We start from the raw sequence: 17,437 nt of genomic DNA on the forward strand, positions 1-17,437 counted from the left end.
GACCAAGAATGAGGGGGGGTGTATATTTATTATTGATGTGGGGGAGGCTGGGGGGTTAGGACCAAGGATGAGGGGGGGGTGTATATTTATGATTGATTGGGGGGAGGCTGGGGGGTTGGGACCAAGAATGAGGGGGGGTGTATATTTATTATTGATGGGGGGGAGGCTGGGGGGTTAGGACCAAGGATGAGGGGGGGGGTGTATATTTATGATTGATGGGGGGGGGGGCTGGGTGGTTAGGACCAAGGATGAGGGGGGTGTATATTTATGATTGATGGGGGGGAGGCTGGGGGGTTAGGACCAAGGATGAGGGGGGGTGTATATTTATGATTGATGGGGGGGGGCTGGGTGGTTAGGACCAAGGATGAGGGGGGTGTATATTTATGATTGATGGGGGGGAGGCTGGGGGGTTAGGACCAAGGATGAGGGGAGGGGGTTGTATATTTATGATTGATGGGGGGGGAGGCTGGGGGGTTAGGACCAAGGATGAGGGGCGTGTATATTTATGATTGATGGGGGGGGGAGGCTGGGGGGTTAGGACCATGGATGAGGGGGGGTTGTATATTTATGATTGATGGGGGGGAGGCTGGGGGGTTAGGACCAAAGATGAGGGGGGGTGTATATTTATGATTGATGGGGAGGAGGCTGGGGGGTTTGGACCAAGGATGAGGGGGGGTATATATATGATTGAAGGGGGGGAGGCTGGGGGGTTAGGACCAAGGATGAGGGGGGGGGGTGTATATTTATGATTGATGGGAGGGGAGGCTGGGGGGTTAAGACCAAGGATGAGGGGGGTGTATATTTATGATTAATGGGGGGGGGAGGCTGGGGGGGTTAGGACCAAGGAATAGGGGAGGGGTATATATTTATGATTGAAGGGAGGCTGGGGGGTGTTGGTCAGGATAACAAGGATGGGGGGGTTTGGGGAGGTGTGAGGTTGAGGAAACCAAGGATAAGGGGGAGGCGTATATGCATGATTGATAGATGCGGGGTCCAAAGAATATGGGATAAGTTATAGATTGTGGGGGGGTCCAAGCGCTGGGACCCCCGCGATCTCCAGTACGGGCCTTGGCAGTCAGCAGGAAAAGAGGTATGTCGACCTCGCACAAAGTGCCGGCCGACACACCCCTCCGTATACTCCATAGAGATACATGGAGGGAGCGTGCCGACCACGGCTTCCTGTGGGGTCAGACGTCGGCTTCTGGCATAATGACTGGGCCCCCGTGCAGGAGATTGTGGGGGGTCTCAATGCTTGGACCTTCCGCAATCTATAACTTATCCCCTATCCAAAGGCTAATCCAAAGACTAATGGCAATATTATGTTTAGGGCACAGTGCATGGCAGTATTATATTCAGGGCACAGTGTATGGCAGTATTATGTTCAGGGCGCAGTGTATGGCAGTATTATATTCAGGGTACAGTGTATGGCAGTATTATATTCAGGGCACAGTGTATGGCAGTATTATATTCAGGGCGCAGTGTATGGCAGTATTATATTCAGGCCTCAGTGTATGGCAGTATTATATTTGGGGCGCAGTGTATGGCAGTATTATATTCATGGCTCAGTGTATGGTAGTATTATATTTGGGGCACAGTGTATGGCAGTATTATATTCAGGGCGCAGTGTATGGCAGTATTATATTTGGGGCGCAGTGTATGGCAGTATTATATCCAGGGCTCAGTGTATGGCAGTATTATATTTGGGGCGCAGTGTATGACAGTATTATATTCAGGGCTCAGTGTATGGCAGTATTACATTCAGTGGGTACAGTCTACAGTGTGTGGCAGTATTTTATTTAGGGCACAGTATCTGGCAGTATTATAATGATTATTGTTGTCATACAGAGGATGAGGATCTGCTGACATAGTGAGGAGACAATGAAATTTGGGCCTCAGACTCTGCAGAGAAGATGGAGCTGGAAGAAGACCTGGCGTCTGGACCAGAGGAAAAGGAATGACAACAGAGAAGACGTCACTCAGGTCAGTGATATAACTGTGTATTCTCCTGACTGTCCCATCACTGCTGTAATTTGTAAGTTCTGCAGTGATGATGGGGACACTGTACTCCAATCTGTGGCCTTCAGCTGTTACAAAACTGCATCCCATAATGCCTGAGGCTCCAGACATGATGGGAGTTGTAGCTTTGCAACAGCTGGAGAGCAACTTGAAGCGAGGTGATTGGTGGAGGTCCCAGCATTCAGACCCCACCAAAAAAAAAAAAAATGGACTGCTTATTCTTAAATGTCAGGGTGTATTTTTGGTCCCAGTACAAACCCCCTTAAAAAACGTCGCAAATTTAAGCCAGGTCAGACCTGGCTTACAAAACGTGCTGTAGCATTTTTAAAAAAGGTGCACAAAAAGTCGCAAACTGCTACTTTTTGTACAACTTTTTGTGAAGCTCTGCTCCCCGGCCATCTGCCCGCATGCACCTCCCACTGGCTAGCTGGTAGGACTACAACTCCTAGCATGTCCTCACTGTAAGAGCATGCTGGGAGTTTAGTCTTCCAACAGCTAGCTGGCAGGTGGGAGATGCGGGGGTGGGGGGGTGTCTTTGTTTTTCTACTTGAGGATTGGGGGGAGGGCTGTCCTCAGTGTACAGAGCCCTGCTTGTCCTCAGTGTACAGAGCCCTGCTTGTCCTCAGTCTACAGAGCCCTGCTTGTCCTCAGCGACTGCACCTAATGTGGAGAATTATACTGCACCTAATATGGGGACTGTACTGAACCTAATGTGGGGAACTGTACAGCACCTAATGTGGGGGGAACTGTACAGCACCTAATGTGGGGGAAACTGTACTGCACCTAATGTGGGGGGAACTGTACTGCACCTAATGAGGGGGGAACTGTACTGCACCTAATGTGGGGGAACTATACTGCACCTAATGTGGGGGAACTATACTGCACCTAATGTGGGGGAACTATACTGCACCTAATGTGGGGGAACTATACTGCACCTAATGTGGGGGAACTATACTGCACCTAATGTGGGGAACTATACTGCACCTAATGTGGGGAACTATACTGCACCTAATGTGGGGCAACATACTGCACCTAATGTGGGGGAACTATACTGCACCTAATGTGGGGGAACTATACTGCACCTAATGTGGGGAACTATACTGCACCTAATGTTGGGGAACCTACTGCACCTAATGTGGGGGAACTATATTGCACCTAATGTGGGGGGAACTATACTGCACCTAATGTGGAGGGAACTATACTGCACCTAATGTGGGGGAACTATACTGCACCTAATGTGGGGGAACTATACTGCACCTAATGTGGGAGAACTATACTGCACCTAATGTGGGGAACTATACTGCACCTAATGTTGGGGAACTATACTGCACCTAATGTGGGGGGAACTATACTGCACCTAATGTGGGGAACTATACTGCACCTAATGTGGGGGAACCTACTGCACCTAATGTGGGGGAACTATACTGCACCTAATGTGGGGGGAACTATACTGCACCTAATGTGGGGAACTATACTGCACCTAATGTGGGGAACTATACTGCACCTAATGTGGGGGAACATACTGCACCTAATGTGGGGAACTATACTGCACCTAATGTGGGGGGAACTATACTGCACCTAATGTGGGGGGAACTATACTGCACCTAATGTGGGGAACTATACTGCACCTAATGTTGGGGAACTATACTGCACCTAATGTGGGGGGAACTATACTGCACCTAATGTGGGGAACTATACTGCACCTAATGTGGGGGAACCTACTGCACCTAATGTGGGGGAACTATACTGCACCTAATGTGGGGGGAACTATACTGCACCTAATGTGGGGAACTATACTGCACCTAATGTGGGGAACTATACTGCACCTAATGTGGGGGAACATACTGCACCTAATGTGGGGAACTATACTGCACCTAATGTGGGGGGAACTATACTGCACCTAATGTGGGGGGAACTATACTGCACCTAATGTGGGGGGAACTATACTGCACCTAATGTGGGGGGAACTATACTGCACCTAATGTGGGGGGAACTATACTGCACCTAATGTGCGGGAACATACTGCACCTAATGTGGGGGAACTATACTGCACCTAATGTGGGGGAACTATACTGCACCTTATGTGGGGGATCTATACTGCACCTAATGTGGGGGAACTATACTGCACCTAATGTGTGGGGAACTATTCTGCACCTAATGTGGGGGGAACTATACTGCACCTAATGTGGGGGGAACTATACTGCACCTAATGTGGGGGGAACTATACTGCACCTAATGTGGGGGGAACTATACTGCACCTAATGTGGGGGAACTATACTGCACCTAATGTGGGGGGAACTATACTGCACCTAATGTGGGGGGAACTATACTGCACGTAATGTGGGGGAACTATACTGCACCTAATGTGGGGAACTATACTGCACCTAATGTTGGGGAACCTACTGCACCTAATGTGGGGGAACTATACTGCACCTAATGTGGGGGAACTATACTGCACCTTATGTGGGGGAACTATACTGCACCTAATGTGGGGGAACTATACTGCACCTAATGTGGGGGGAACTATGCTGCACCTAATGTGGGGGGAACTATACTGCACCTAATGTGGGGGGAACTATACTGCACCTAATGTGGGGGGAACTATACTGCACCTAATGTGGGGGGAACTATACTGCACCTAATGTGGGGGAACTATACTGCACCTAATGTGGGGGGAACTATACTGCACCTAATGTGGGGGGAACTATACTGCACCTAATGTGGGGGAACTATACTGCACCTAATGTGGGGGAACTATATTGCCCCTAATGTGGGGGGAACTATGCTGCACCTAATGTGGGGGGAACTATACTGCACCTAATGTGGGGGGAACCATACTGCACCTAATGTGGGGGGAACTATACTGCACCTAATGTGTGGGGAACTATACTGCCCCTAATGTGGGGGGAACTAATATGCTTTAAAATGCATGATTTTACCTTTTATGAACAAGAAAATGACGACGTGCTGGTATAATGACGCAACACTATGGGGCTGGTATGTAATTTTTTCCAGGGCTGGTTTTCACACCCAGTCCGGCCCTAATTGTAGCGCTCCCGTAGTGCATTTGACGTCCACTTATGGGCTACTTCCATACTCAGAAGAGATGGGGTTACAAATTTTGGGGCGTATTTTCTGCTATTAACCCTTGCAAAAAATTTGAAATTTGGGGGGAAACACACATTTTAGTGAAATTTTTTTATTTTTTTACATATGCAAAAGTCGTGAAACCCCTGTGGGGTATTAAGGCTCACTTTATTCCTTGTTATGTTCCTCAGGGGTCTAGTTTCCAAAATGGTATGCCATGTGGTTTTTTTTCTGCTTTTCTGGCACCATAGGGGCTTCCTAAATGCGACCTGCCGTCCGAGCAAAATTTGCTCTCAAAAAGCCAAATATGACTCCTTCTCTTCTGAGAATTGTAGTTCGCCCGTAGTGCACTTCAGGTCAACTTATGGGGTACCTCCATACTCAGAAGAGATGGGGTTTTAAATATTTTGGGCTATTTTCTGCTATTAACCCTTGCAAAAATGTGAAATTTGGGGGGAAACACACATTTTTGTGAAAAAAATTTTTTTTCTACATATGCAAAAGTCGTGAAACCCCTGTGGGGTATTAAGGCTCACTTTATTTATTTTTTTAAACAGTAGAAGTTTATTGAAGGTTTTCCAATAAGAAAGGTACAAAAAGTACAAATAATATGCATACACATGAAGGCACGTGTCTGTGTCATACACACAGGATAGGGTAAGAATCACGTGTATCAATAACAGAAAGAACAGTTCTGAGTATACTCAATGGAAGCTCCCTATTACGGGTAGTACGGGGCTACCCTTGCAGGTTCGTGACTGAGTAGGCTTGAAGGAGGACTAAAAAGAGGAGGCAAAAGGAAAGGAAAAAGGAGGGGGAGAAGGATGGACACAGAGAAGGAGGAGAGGACAAGAGAGAACAAGGAACAAGGGGATAGAAAAGAGAAGGCTTACCTCTCGACAGGGTGCACAGGCTAAGACTCTCCAGCATGACGTGTCGACATCAGGCAGTCGTTAGATAGTGTAAGGGAGGAGGGCGCGAACACCTCTCAAGTCGGAATGGAACATGGGGGATCTGGAGACTCCAGATTGATAGATCTATATTCAGGGGAGGACATGAAAGAGATCCAGGGGCCCCAGATCACGTGGTGTTTGTCCATTGATCGTCTGGAATCCGCTATTAGTTCCTCCATCCTATGGAGATGGGAGAGTTCCCGTAGCCACGATGAGAAAGAGGGTGGGGAAGTGGATTTCCACAGCCTAGGGATGACTGTCCTAGCCGCTAGCAACATAAATCTAGCTAGATGAGCGGGCCACTTTGGGAGAAGGGGAGGAAGGACGGATAGTAACAAGGGTCCCGGGTCCATATGCAATCTTATGGATGTTAATCTATGGATTACATCCAACACTTGGGTCCAAAAGGAGCAAAGCTCAGGGCATTTCAGCCACACGTGGGTCATAGTACCCCCTGATTCCCCACACCTCCAGCATACGTCGGGGTTCCCCGGGAAGAGCTTGGATAATAGAGCCGGGACCCGATACCATCTGGTTAGAATTTTGAAGTTGGTTTCCTGAGCCCTACAGGAGGTGGAAACTTTGTGGCAGTAGTGTAGGGCCCTCTTCCATTCCTCGTCCGAGAATTCAGTCATCAGCTCTCGCTCCCAGCCTCTCCTGTATGGCAGAGGATCCTTACAGAGTTCATCGAGGATAAGGGAGTAAATACTACTAATCGGACGGGACAGCCGAGAGCTAGATGTGCACAACTTCTCGAACGGGAGCAGGGGGCGGTGAAGCTGTAACTTATGTCGATGTTTCAAGTAAAAGTGTCTCAGTTGGGTGTACTGAAAGGAATGCAGAAAAGTGGGGGGCGTATCACCTAGTAGATCTTCCAAAGGTCTCAAAGTGTTATGAGTCAGGAGAGTGAGGAAGGAAGGTGAGGAATGTTTCGCCAGGCCTAGGAATGAAGAAGTGGAGGAGGTAGAGGGGAATAGGGGGTTGTCGAACACCGGAGTCAACGGGCCATCTGGGGTAAACAATCTAGATGTAGACAGATATGTGCGTCGTGTCTGAGCCATCGTGGCCAATACTGGGGGCATTTCGGGTAAGGTAAAGGAGAAACGCGGTGTGGAGGGGCGCCACATGAACGTTTTAGGGTCCAGAGAACAGGCGCCACGCTCCAGGGATATCCAGAGTTTGACTGGTGATGAGGCGTGGCAATCAAGCACTCTAGTGAGGACTGAGGCCAGGTGGTAAGCAAGACAGTCCGGAAGGCCTAAGCCTCCCTCAGACTTGCGTCTAGACAGTATTTTGCGGGCCAGTCTCGGGCGTTTATGAATCCACACAAAGTCAGTTAGGAGCGCAGTATGTCCCCAAAAAAAGGACCTGGGCAGAAGAGCCGGTACAGTAGAGAATAAGTAGAGCAGGCGAGGGAGAACGTTCATTTTCAGAACGTTAATTCTGCCCAGCCAGGAGAAGTCCCTGCGCTCCCACCTAGCCAAGTCGGATCTCAATAGTTGTAATAGAGGTGGATAATTAAGTGTATAAGTGTCAGCTAGGTTAGAGGGGACCTGTATTCCCAGGTATGTGATCGATCTATTGCACCATTTAAAAGGGAAGGAAGCGCGGAGCTGGGCGATTACATGAGCGGGAAGGGTGATATTAAGGGCTTCAATCTTAGATGGATTTATCTTGTAATTGCTGTATTGTGAGTATATGCGTATGGTGGAGAGAAGAGAGGGGAGGGTAGTGATAGGTTAAGAAAGGAAAAGCAAAATGTCGTCCACAAAAAGCGAGCATTTGCAATGGCACGAGGCGGTCTGTAAGCCCCTAATATTGCCGTTATCCCGGATCGCGTTGAGTAGATGTTCCATGCAAAGCACGTAGAGGGTTGGGGATAGGGGACAGCCTTGCCTCGTACCATTACGAATGTGAAATGGAGAAGATAACTGACCATTGACATGGACCTGTGCTTGGGGATTGGAGTATTGCCATGATTCGAGCCTTCATCACAGGACCAAGACCTATTTGGGACAGAGTAGCATCCAAGAAGTTCCAGTCCACTCGATCAAACGCCTTCTTGGCATTTAGGGATAGTAGGAAGAGAGGACTAGCATGCTAACGAGCATAGTAGATGGTGGAGAAAGCCCTCAAGGTGTTGTCCCTAGCCTCCCTCCCACAAATAAACCCGACCTGATCCGGGTGGACAAGAGACTCCATATGAGTCGCAAGCCTGTTTGCCATTAATTTCGCAAAAAGCTTGGTGTCCACATTCAAAAGTGAGATGGGACGATAATTCTGGCAAAGAGTATGGTCTTTACCCTCTTTAGGGATCACTGTGATGAAGGCTCTCAAAAAGGAGGGAGGTAGTGGTGTAGAATCAGGAATGGAGTTAAAGGCCGTGAGGAGTGCAGGCGACAGTTCTGTCCGGAGGGACTTATAAAACCTGGCTGTGTACCCATCCGGGCCCGGAGATTTGCCCGCTGGTAGGCCAGATATTGCCAGGTCTAGTTCCTCCGGGGAGAACGGGGATTCAAGGGAAGAGATGACGTCTGGTGAGAGAGTGGGTAAGGCCGTGGAATAGATATACTGTTGCAGTGATGCGTGCGCAGGGGGGGAGGGGGGTGTAGTGGAAGGCTTTGGCAAATTATATAAGTCTGAGTAGTACTGTCTAAAGGCAGATAAGATGTTTGGTGTCAGGTGAGAGAGTTTATCAGAAGAGTTTTTAATGGAGGGGACAAAAAGTGAGGACCTTTTCTCCCTTAAAGCCCTCGCTAAGAGCTTACCTGACTTGTTGCCCCATTCATAAAAGAATCGACCCATTAGTTGCTTATAGTATTTATGCTTTGAGTTCAGCACTGACAGGAGTTCCTGGCGGACTCGGATCAAGTCTCTAAGTGTCTGTTCTAGCAGAGTGCGTTTATGTAAGGTTTCTTGCGTAGAGAGAGGCAAGTTTAGTCGAGTTCTCTCTCTTTAGCCGAGCCCCATGCTTGACTAGTACGCCGTGTAAAACACATTTTAAGGCTTCCCATTTAATAAGCGGTGGGGAGTCATCAATCACATGGTCAGCCTGAAAGTTAGCAATTGAGAGTTTGAGCTCTTGGGAACACAATGTGTCCAGTAGAAGAGTCTCGTTAAGGCGCCAGGTAGCATGAGGCTTTGAAAGAGAGGATAACTGGAATGAAAAGAATGTAGGAGCATGGTCAGAGAGGGTTATAGAACCAATAGAGGCTGAAGTGACATGGGGCAGTAAGTGGTGTGAGCAAAAAGTATAATCAATACGACTATAAGTTTGTCGTGGGTGGGAGAAAAAGGTGAAGTCACAGCCTTGTGGGTGTCGGGTACGCCATGCATCGCTAAGTTGCAAGTAGTGGAGTTTTTAGCGGATGATGCATAGGTGTTGATAGGACAGGTAAGAGTGACCCGTGGAAGTGTCGGCTAGCGGATTCAGGGGGATGTTAAAATCTCCGCAGAGGATAATATGTCCAACTGCAAAGGATGATAGGGTGTCAAGCATAATGCACAGAAAGGAAGTTTGGCCCTGGTTGGGGGCATATATGGAGGCTATAGTGAACTTTTGATCTGAGATCTCACAGTTGACAAATAGATAATGTGCGTTAGGATCGCTCACTGTGTCTAGAATTTTAATGGGTAGAGATTTATGGAATGCTAGAGCAACTCCTTTAGTTTTCGCCTCTGGGTTAACACTGTTAATCCAGGTTGGGTAGTATCTACAGGCAAACCGTGGTACATGTCCCTCCATAAAGTGAGTCTCCTGTAAAGCCAGGATGTGGGTCCTCTGTTTATGGAGGGAATACAAGACTTGGCTACATTTTTCTGGGGTGTTCAGCCCTTTGACATTAAATTAGGCTACCTTAATGTCAACCGCCATGTGGATTAGGGAGAGGAATGAGCAGTCTCACCGTCACGCTAGGAGTCCGCCTGTGCAACCACTGTCCGAGGTGTCGATGAAATTCACGAGGTGCACCTAGAAGAGGGAGAAGAGGGAAAAAGGAGAAAGTTAGGGAAGAGAAGAACAGCAGCAACCTGAAGGAGATAGCTACATAGGGGCTCACAGCGGTGGTCATAAGGACCATAAACAAGGTCAGCACCAGTCTGACCGTGTCCCTAATGGGGGTTGAGTGGAAGGGACGCCAAAAAGGGAGCGAAACTGTCATCAACATAAAGTAAACCAAAGGACTCCCTATTAGAGCCAAGATGAAATCTGATGGTAGCTCCCTCCGGGGGTCCGGAGGAAGAGCTTCACAAGGTAAGGGCTGTCCTTAAACAGGGGTGGCAGTAGCCACCCGTGAAAACAGTGGGCAGGGCGACATATAAGAGAAAGCTATATAAGAACAACATTCCAACTACGTTAGGGCAGATAACGTATGAATCACAAACATAAATAAATGTAACAGTGTCCCAAGGACTTAGAGGGGACCCGGCCGGGTCAGTATCCGGTTCCAGTGGAACTGGTCAGAGGAGCTGTCCATGGTCAAATCGAAGAAGGAGTCAAGGCACATTAGGCGCTCCTAGGTCCATGGAATCAGGAAGTCAGGTTTTGCGTTTCAGTCCTTGTGGAAGGGGTGTAAATGGAGTAGTGTCCATGTTCTGTGGTGAAGACCTCTCATCTCGGTTGGGTCTAGAGCAAGCCGGGTAGGAGGGTAAGTAGAACGACTCCCAATCTGGAAGGGCAATCTGAGGGAGTTTGAAAGTGGACAAAAATTGCGGAAGGTCTCTGGGGGAGCGCAGAGTAGCAGTGGTGGAACCGTGTCTGGCGATCAGTGAAAAAGGAAACCCCCATCAGTATACGGGCATTTTGCAGAGTGCGCAGGAGGGGTTTGAGCGAGGCCCTGAGGCGTAGGGTGCCGATTGAGAGGTCCGGGTAAAGTTGGATTGGAGTTCCGTTATAGGTCAGGTGTTTAAGATCCCTTGCTTTTCTCATGACCGCATCTTTGGTGGTGTAATGATGTACTCTGCAGATCACATCCCGGGGTTTGGACGGGTCTGGATTTTTCGCTTTCAGCGCTCTGTGGGCTCTGTCCAGCTCAATAGGATTATCGGCAGGTTTTTGCAGTACTTCATTAAAGATCCGTTGAACCACTCCCTGCAGTTCTTGGGTGGACACAGATTCTGGGAGACCTTTGATTCGGACATTGTTGCGATGATTGCGATTGTCCACATCGTCCAAATGCTCAACCATAGTTGCTTGCGAGGAGTAGAGTGCTGCAGTAGCCGATTGAAGCTCTGTGATGTCAGCGAGCATTGTAGTATGAGAAATCTCTAGGTCCTGGACTTTGTTAGTCAGGCAAGTAACCTCTGCTTGTACCGGTTCCAGGTCCTTCTGCCAAGCGGATTTTAGGTCCGCAGCCAGCGAGAGCATGTCCATCTTTGTGGGCAATAGAGCCAGGAGCGCCTGAAGTTCTGGGTGATTTTTCAGAGTGTGTATCGCCATTTCTGGCGTCGGGAGTACGGGCTCCACAGGTGAGTGGGAGGAAGGCAAATCTGCTGTCAAGACAGGTGGAGAGGAGGCCGCAGGGGACCCAGCATGGCAGCTTGGGCGATGTTCCCTCTTATGCGCTTCCTCTGAAGAAGAGTAATCTGTGTAAGCATGGAGCGATGGAGTACTCCTTTGGGGGGTTCGGAATAACTTTTTTTCAGCTGGGGGACTAGCGCCCCAATATTCTGGGGGGCTGTCACCCTCAGTGGAGCCTCCACTAGAGGCCGAAGTGCCAGAGTCGGTATAGTTTTGGGCAGAAAGTTCAGGTAGAGGGGAGGCAGCTGGAACTGGAGGAGGTGAAGATCTAGACACCAAGGGGTTAATACTGTGTGTAGAAGGTGACTGACCAGGTTGTTTGAGGGGAAGTTGGGCAGACTGCCTCTGTGGTAATGCCGGAGAGTCCTCCCTGACTGCAGGCAACTTCAGCACATCCACCTCCTCCAGCGTGTGGGGAGTAGGCTCAGCAGCCGGTGTCATAGGGGTCCCATCAGCCTGTGTGTCAGCGGTGCTCAGCGTGTGCTGCTGCGGCAGGGGAGAGGAGACAGCTGAGGCCGAGCGGTCCGCCATCTTCTGAGAAGCAGCGCTCCGTGTGGGGTTCCCAATAGCAGGTGGGTGCTCATGTCTAGGGGATGACTTACTTGCCGGTCCCTGAGGAGGGGATCTTGTACTTTCCCGGCCAGTGTGTGCAGTCGAGGGTTCCGGCATCATTGTCGGGGCGGCGGGGCCTCCATCAGGTATTTCTGCTGAGGGAGCGGGGAGAAATGGCGCCGGCGGCAGTGAGCGGGGCAGCGGCTCCCGTTTGTCCGGGCTCTCTCCGGTCCGTCGGGGTTGGAAGAACGCCTTGATGGTGGTCCAAGAGGTGAGGGAGTGTTGCTGCGTCAGCTGCTTGCGCTTCCGCTTGTGTTTGTTGCCCATAACCGTCCTTTTCAGCCCTTAGGATCAGTGGCTCTGTAGGAGCTCAAGTGCAAAGCAGCCATCTTCCTGCGTGCCCAAGCCACGCCCCCCCTCACTTTATTTATTGTCACGTTCCTCAAGGGGTCTAGTTTCCAAAAGGGTATGCCATGTGGTTTTATTTTGCTGTTATGGCACCATAGGGGCTTCCTAAATGCGACATGCCCCCCAAAAACAATTTCAGAAAAACGTACTCTCCAAAATCCCCTTGTCGCTCCTTCGCTTGTGAGCCCTTTACTGCGCCCGCTGAACATGTTACATAGACATATGAGGTATGTGCTTACTCGAGAGAAATTGGGCTACAAATACTAGTGCAAATTTTTCCTTTTACCCCTTGTAAAAATTCTAAAATTGGGTCTACAAGAACATGCAAGTGTAAAAAATGAAGATTGTGAATTTTCTCCTTCACTTTGCTGCTATTCCTGTGAAACACCTAAAGAGTTAAAACGCTGACTGAATGTCATTTTGAATACTTTGGGGGGTGCAGTTTTTATAATGGGGTCTTTTATGGGGTATTTCTAATATGAAGACCCTTCAAATCCACTTCAAACCTGAACTGGTCCCTGAAATATAGTGAGTTTGAAAATATAGTGAGTTTGAAAATCCCGAAGAGGACGCACCCTAGCCCCGAGGACAGGTAAGTGATCGTCAGTGGACCACACGGGGCACCGTAAATGGCTATTCGATGCCAGCTGAAGCTGTTTGCGCTGCCGGATAGCCTTTTATGCGATTACATACAAAAGCATCGTATGTTGATGCTGCCTTCAACATGTGATGGCCTCTGAGAGGCCATCGTATGTTAAAATTATTGTTCGTCTGGGACATCCTAGGTCGGGGGTCACTGTATATAGCCTTTATTCAATATAAATAGTAAAAATTACGAAAATATTCCTCAAATGTAAATTTACTATATATTGTGTTGAAATGGTGTCAAGTACCAGCAACTTTTTACACATTATAGCACACACACTAGAAGGCTGAAATGCAACATATGGTATATCTGTGCTGCAAGAGGAATTTGTCATTTAAACTTTATATTATTTAAGCATGTACAAAATAGTTTTTCATTGCAGGTCTTTGTTTTGATGTTTAATGTTGTTTGATAATACAGTGCCTTCAGGGTTTTTGAATTGGACAGTTTCGGTGTGAATTTAAATGTCTTGTTTCTCACTATTTCTAAAATATAAACATTACCTTTGATTTAATGTCCTTTTTTACCATGACTGTTGGTAATAGAATAAAGAGATAACATCAATGTAGCTATGATGAAATTATTATCAGTAGCATATTGTTTGGATTATACCGCAAATTAATCTGCCAATTGTCATACTAGAGTTGTATATTCAGCCCAATATCCAGCTCTATTAGTACTCTCAGTCCTCTTTCACACCATGGTGATGGGCTATATCAGAAGGAAAAGCTTGAATATCAAAAAGTATCCAAACATATAAAGCGACTTACCTTTTCATTTTTATGGGTGAAATGTATGCCAGAAAATTGCACTTTGCATATGTTTCTTTGGCAAGTCTTTTCTCCAAACTAAATAACCACAAGCTTGATAACCTATCTTGGACTGTAATCCACCCATACCATTTATTATCTATGTCGCCCTTCCCTGCACCCTCTCCAGTTCAGCCATGTCCTCCTTATATACAGGTGGCCAAAATTAGACACAAAACTCCATATGTGGTCTGACTAGTGATTTATACAGAGGCAAATCCATGTCCTTATCCTTAGTCTCTATGACGGAGATTTTTCAAGGGATTTAGAGTTTTTTTTATTTTTTGCTTACAAAAGTCGCACAAAAAGTCGCACGTGCGCGCAAGCAACTTTTTGTGCGTCTTTTGTGGGTAAGCAAAAAATACCAGTCAGCCCTACCTAAGCAATTTTCAGTTTTCACTTTGCAGTGGTCGGGAATTTATCAAGTGCAAAAGTCGCACATAAGCAAAAACCCCCTTCAAAAAGTGGCAAGTGTAAGCCAGGTCAGGCCTGGCTTAGGCTGGGTTCACACTACGTCTTTGCCATACTGTTTTCAATCCGTTTTTCTAAAGAAAACCGTATGGCAAAAAAACAGGTGGAACAGTATGGAAAAAAGTAAGCCGTATGCGTTTTTAAACAGTATACTGTTTTTAAAAGTGCATACAGTTCTGTTAGTTTTTATAGAAAAAAACCCATACATTTTTGAAAATGTTGTCCATTTTTAATGGGAGGGGTCTTGGGTGGGGACTTTAGGATTCAAATGCGCATGTGCAAAGTAAAAACGTATACATGTACCTTTCCCATTGACGTCCATGTTAAAACAAAGTAGTCCTGTAATAGCTAGCGGGCGGTAGATGGGGGTGGGTGGCCTCAGGGGAGTTGTAGCGGTGCGGGCAGGTGACAAGTTTGTCACTCACACATCTCCCGCCCACGCCGCAGGACTACAACTCCCAGCATGCCCTTACAATAAGGACATGCTAAGAGTTGTAGTCCAGCGGAAGGGGTGGTTGACAAGCTTGTCACTTGCCCCTGCGGCACAACTACAACTCCCAGCATGCCCTTACAGTAAAAACATGCTGGGGGTTATAGTCCTGCGATGGGGCGGTGACAATAAATGTACTAACCTATTTTCTGTGTTTTTTTCTTCTCATTTCAGATCAGTTTATCCTGTGGACCATTTTGGATTTGATGGACTTCTACGATGACCAGCATTTTTTTTATGTTAATAAAATGGTTAATGAGGGCTTGTGGGGGATTGTTTAAAAAAAAAAAAAAAAAAAAAAAAAAAAATATATATATATATATATATATATATATATATATATATATATATATATATATATATATTTACTTTACAGGCTCAGTAGTTGAAGTTGTCTTATAGCGTTAGCCCCAAAAACAACTAGCGCTAACCCCTCACTCAGGTCGCTACCCCGGCATAGCTCGACAACACAGGCGTCTGAGGAGATGCGAGGCACAGGAGGGATAAGGCAGCTCGTGGTCTGGATAGAAGAAGGTCAGGGCAGGCGGCACAGTAGAGTAGTCAAAGTGAAGCAGGAGTTCAGTAGGAACGTGGCAGAGGAGCAAGGTCAAGTCACAAGAGCAAGAGATCTGATACACGGCAAGGCAATACTGTAGAACGCTTTATCAAAGGCATAAGGCAACAAAGATCCGGCAGGGAACTGAGGAGGGTGGAGGAATCCATAAATGAGCCACAGGTTAATTACACTTATGAGTGTACTGGCCCTTTAAATCTTATAGCTCCAGGATGGGGACACGCGCGCCAGAGCAAAGAGGCAGAAGCAGGAGAAACACTCAGAGAGTGACAGACTGGGGTTCGCATGCCTGTCGGCAGCAGAAGGCAAGGGGACCATGCGCTCACGGCCAGCATGTGTGGCCAGAGCACATAATGTAACAATATTTATATAAATATATATGTTTATACATGTGATTAACATGGACTGTTATTCCCAGATCATGAGGTTATGTATTTACAGAAGGATTGAATGCCATGAACATGTATATTGTGTAATTTTGTTTTAATTGATGGGCACTATACTTGAGTAAGAATACTGTATTTATACTTAAGGATGTACACAAATGATGTCACTATGTACCCACCTCCTATTTTTTTCTGCATCCACCCACCTTTATGATGTCATTAATTGATGACGTTGCATCACTGGTATTGTATGGGTGAATAAACCTACCACCTGTTTGAAAAACAGCTTTTGGTGGGCCACCTTCCATCCTTTTTATTTTGAATTTTGACCGTGGTCAGGCCTTTGAAGACAGAGCACCCCTTGACTGGGAAAAGTCACACACTGTGCTATATCCATCCTTCTTTTACATATATATGTAGATATTTATATATACAGTATATCTCAAATTTTTTTCCACAACTGCGTGTTCCGTAGTCATTTATTGGTTTTTGCTTATGTGTGCTAAAAAATGGTATTCTAAAGTGATTTATTGTTTTTTTTGCTTATGTGAGCCAAATTTATCAACCCCCTGTGATAGTGTGATAAATATGTCACACATAAGAAAAACCAAAGCAAAAAAATAAAAATAAAAATACCACATAGCTCACTTACCAAAGCAACAATGATAAATGTCCTTCTATGTCTCTTGATACTTCCCATGACTTTATTAGCCTTGGCAGCCGCTGCCTGGCACTGATGACTAAAGTTGAGCGTACTGTCCACCTGTTGCTTGTCTGGGGTGAGGACACATGGTATAGGTAGAACTTCAGAAAATATTACCTTGGAGGTTCTTGCCTTCCTACACAGTTTTTTGCAATTTTTGCATAAGCTGGCCGGAGAGATTATGTAATTATTTGTAAAAATGAACAATTTTGACTATGCCAAGAAATCAGCATTTTTAATATCCATTGATCCTCTGTGCTAAGAGGCAGCTCAGTGGTATGCTAATGTAAAATAAATGAGGAGCCTTCCTAATGGGATGATCCAAGAAGACAGATTAGCCTAGGCATATAAACTGATGTCCTAAACCATATCAAATGACATGTCGAGAACCAGTCTGCTTGGATTTGTGTCCATTTTCTGCCAGTGTTTCTTGGAGAAGACAAAGGGCCATGCCATGTGGAATCTCTAGTCTCTAATAACTGGGGTTATCAGGTTATTTTCTTTTTATGAATTTCTGCACATTTATGTATGATCTTTGTTTCTTTAATAATACCGTATATACTCGAGTATAAGCCGAGTTTTTCAGCACGATTTTTCGTGCTGAAAACACCCCCCCTCGGCTTATACTCGAGTGAACTCCCCCACCCGCAGTGGTCTTCAACCTGCGGACTTCCAGAGGTTTCAAAACTACAACTCCCAGCAAGCCAGGGCAGCCATCGGCTGTCCGGGCTTGCTGGGAGTTGTAGTTTTGAAACCTCCGGAGGTCCGCAGGTTGAAGACCACTGCGGCCTTCAACATCATCCAGCCCCCTCTCACCCCCTTTA

This window comes from Hyla sarda, chromosome 3 (assembly GCF_029499605.1).
Source record: "Hyla sarda isolate aHylSar1 chromosome 3, aHylSar1.hap1, whole genome shotgun sequence".
Taxonomy (NCBI): Eukaryota; Metazoa; Chordata; class Amphibia; order Anura; family Hylidae; genus Hyla; species Hyla sarda.